The sequence below is a fragment of the Pteropus alecto genome, unplaced genomic scaffold, assembly GCF_000325575.1.
Source record: "Pteropus alecto unplaced genomic scaffold, ASM32557v1 scaffold61, whole genome shotgun sequence".
Classification (NCBI taxonomy): domain Eukaryota; kingdom Metazoa; phylum Chordata; class Mammalia; order Chiroptera; family Pteropodidae; genus Pteropus; species Pteropus alecto.
The window spans coordinates 376,766-380,409 of record NW_006434835.1 but is presented as its reverse complement, the minus strand read 5'-3'; the positions used below and the strand labels follow the sequence as shown (position 1 = coordinate 380,409).

The following is a 3,644-nucleotide window of genomic DNA, read 5'->3' as shown; positions in this document are numbered from 1 at the left end:
GCAGTGTTCGCCATGCCCCCGATCGTGCACCTGTTCCGGCGGCAGAGGCGAGTGAATTAGCGGTGCGGCCAGGCTTCCCCGTGCATGTACACGGGGGACCCGGTTACGGCCGCTGCCCTGACGCGTCCCCCTGCCCGGGGTGTACCCGGGGCCCAGCGTACAGCGGCTGATGGGCGACGCCGCCCTCTGTGGCTGGCTGTCGGCAGACACCGCGTGCCGCCGGCCACACGCATCTTCACCGCCCGCAGCTGCCCGCAGCCACCCGCAGCCACCTCCTCCCGACTCTCTGGTCTCCGGGAAAGGGGCACGTCCCACCCACAGAGCGTCCCGGCCGCATGGGGCAGTGGTGACATCACGTTTATTCAGCTCTGGAGGGAGATGAAGCAACATCTAGGTGACTCGATGCAACACGGATGTGTCCGGGAGAGAGACGAGCCCGTCAACACGCCCGTGCCCGAAGCCTCGGGAGTTTTCGTCACCTAGCGGCCCGGGGCACGGCAGGCACTTCCTCCAGGCTGAAGGACGAGGCGCTGCGGGTCACACTCCCAACAGCTAAGAAAGCGACCACCACCAGGCAGTCCCTCTGGGTCCCGAGAAGGCCCTGCGGGGTACCCACGCCGGCGTCACACGAGCCGTCTGCCACTGGGAGCGTCCTTGGCAGACGTGTGTCTCTAGGAAGCTCCCGGAGGCGGCTGACCGGAAAATTGTATGCAAACCCTTTTTCTTATAAAGCCACGTCAGCCTCTGCAAGAAATGCTCTTTTTGGAAAAGCTCTTAATTGGTGATGGGCTCTGGTAGGGTCTGAATGCCTGACCATGGTCAAGAAACCACACCACAAGGTAACTATCCAAGACTTTGGTGTTGTCTGTCCCACAAAACCACAGAACTGGACCCGCGTGTCTCCATTACACATGACGGCTCGACCAGGCCCTCATGGAAGGGTCTAGACTTGCACAGCCCACGACTGCCGTGCACGCTGTGCCCACGAGCCACACCCTTGACGACTAGGGGCTCTGTTTCCCATTCCTGCGACTCGGAGCCCCACTGAGTCAGCGGTCTGGAGTTAGGGAGCAGTGGTGCTGGACTAAAGGCCCCGACATAAATCTCTGGGGGTGCCAGGTGGTTCTAGTGTGCATCAGGGCTGAGAACCACCTCCCCGAACCACTTCCGACTCCTGAAAAACTCACAGTGGTTACCGGCCTAGATCTATCTGTCATCACTGTCTGTCAATCTATCTGCCTGTCCATCTTCTTTCTTTCTATCCACTGTTGATCACCTACCCATTCAGCGTCTCTATCTACCTGTTGATCTATCGATCTACCTACCTACCTATGTATTTATCATGTACCTACTGTCCACCTATCGTCTCTCTACCTATCCTCTGTCTATCTTCCATCTATATCATCCACTCACCTACCCTTCATCTCCCGATCTGTCTGTCCCAGCCCGTCTCTCCGTCCAGACTGGGATAGGGAGGGAAAGGCGGCTGTGGTCTCCCGTCAGCTGGGGGTGACGGCGTCTGGGCACATTCCGATTTCTGCCTGTTGGGAGCTGGAGGGGCCGGATCAGTTTCAGCCGTCACCCCTCACAGACCACATGGGGCTCGGGGTCCCCCAGGAGAAGCGGCTGCTCCGGCGTCGCTTCCTCCCAGGCATCGCTGCCCTCTGCGGGCAGATGCCAGACTGAGTGATCTGCCAATCACCTGTTCTCATTTTTGTCTGAATGGTGACATGCCTCAGACCTCGCCCAACGAGCTTACGGAGAGTTCAGTCTCTGCCACGGCGGCTATGATGTTACACATCTGTGTGGATAAAAACACACAGGTCTATTAAAAAGAGAGAGATTATGTGTTTCTTTTTATACGTGTATAATGTGGGAATGAAGATATTTTTGTCATTTTCAAGTAGTAAATCTTTTCTAAAGCCGGAGACCGTATGTGAGGTAATTAGATTCAGTCTGTGTACCCCTGCATTAGGCAATATCGATATTTTCTTTAGAATCAATCGAAGCCAGAATTTACTTAGAAAAAACAAGAGCATGAAACCATGTGATTTATGAGCTCTGCACAAATTCAATATCTTTATGAACCTTATGAATCTGAAAAATTGAGATTATGTGTCTCATTAAAGTACTCCAATCATGCCTTTTGTATCACATGAGAATGCTGACATAATTTGAGAATTTGGTTCAAAAAGTCTTTGTATCAGTAAAATATTGGAATAGCTCCATCTATAAGGCTTACGCATCATTTACTCAAACTCTGTTTCCTGGGTGAATGTGTTTTGCCTTCCCTGGGCGAGGAGGGATGTTATCAAGGAGTGCGCTGTTCCTCTTTGGATTATTATCTGTTTTCTCACCTTAAGAAAGCAAAGTGTTGCAGAAGTTAGAAAACAAACACAAACGTTACGTTCCGGAGGTAAACAGACGAGACCACCTCCTCTGTTTGAACACGAACCCAACGCAGTCAGGCCCTTGAGACCGAAAACCACGTTCGTCCCGTGAGAGTCTTCCCTGAGCCCGGAGCCCCCCGAACGCTAACGAGGCTCCGAACGAGGGAACGGAGTGGGGAGCAGCTCAAGCCGAGTGATCCCTCGGTCAGCGGTGCGGCACGAGTGCACCGTGTGCGGGCTCCGCGGAGACACGCAGGTCACGTGACCCGGCGGCAGGGCGAGCCGTGCGCCCGAACTTGGAACTGAACGCTGGCTTCTCAGAAAGACAAACGCTGGCGAGTGAGTGGCCCGGGCTGCGTGCGGGACGCCAGGGGACGCGGCTCACGGAGATGGCGCCTGACGTCACGGGAACAGACCCCACGGAACTCCCGCCAGGAACCGATGGCGGCGCCTGTCCTGTGCGCCTGTCCTGTGCCCTTCGCGTCACCCCCCGTGCTCGGGCCATGGCGGGTGGGCGGTTCCACCCGGCTCCCCTTCCCTCTACCAGCCTCTCAGTTTCAAGGCCCAGCTTAACCACTGCCTGGAACTTCGCCCCCACCGCAGGCTCAGCGCCCTCCCCGGCGCCCCACGGCCCGCCTCAGCCGCAGCCTGCCACATGGCCACGTCGCTGGGTAACTCCGGGTACCTGGCGCCCAACTGCCCGAGTAACGCTCCAGACGGGAAGTTCGTTTCATCCACCCTTGTCCTGTGGAGCCTGGCCTGACACCAGGCAAGTCCCAGCGAAGGAAGGCTGCAGTGACCGATGACCCGCATGCCATCACCCTGGCAGTCGCCAGAGGTGTGTCTCGTGAGACAGCCTCCCAGGCGTGTTACACACAAGCGTGGCAGGAGAGAGCTGGCATGTGGGGACCCTGACAGATGCCACTTTCAGCACAGCCAGTGACCCCCAGGCCACCGGGGTATGCACACACCCCTGAACGTCCATCCTCCCAGCTTCAGTGCGTAAGGACATCTGCCGTCCAGTGTCCGCGAGGGCCCACCGCTTGGCGCTCACCTAGTGCCTCGCGGCACGCGGCACGCGGCACAGCACAAAGGGCCCCGTGGCACGTGGCGCACAGCTCTGTTTACGCGTTTCTTCCCAATTCTAAACTTCTCTTCTATGACACACTCACGAAATACGAGTGTAGAGAGAAAAGTGGGCAGAATAACAGCACATCCAATCAACAGGACGAGAACACGCGACGCACTCACCGC

At 56.9% G+C, this 3,644-nt stretch overlaps 1 protein-coding gene across 1 annotated transcript in view; it reads right to left on the bottom strand.

Moving 5' to 3' along the window:
* SNTG2 (syntrophin gamma 2) overlaps nucleotides 1–3,644 on the bottom strand; it is a 91,655-nt gene that overhangs the window by 60,882 nt on the left and 27,129 nt on the right. The gene's annotated exons all lie outside the window — the stretch shown is intronic.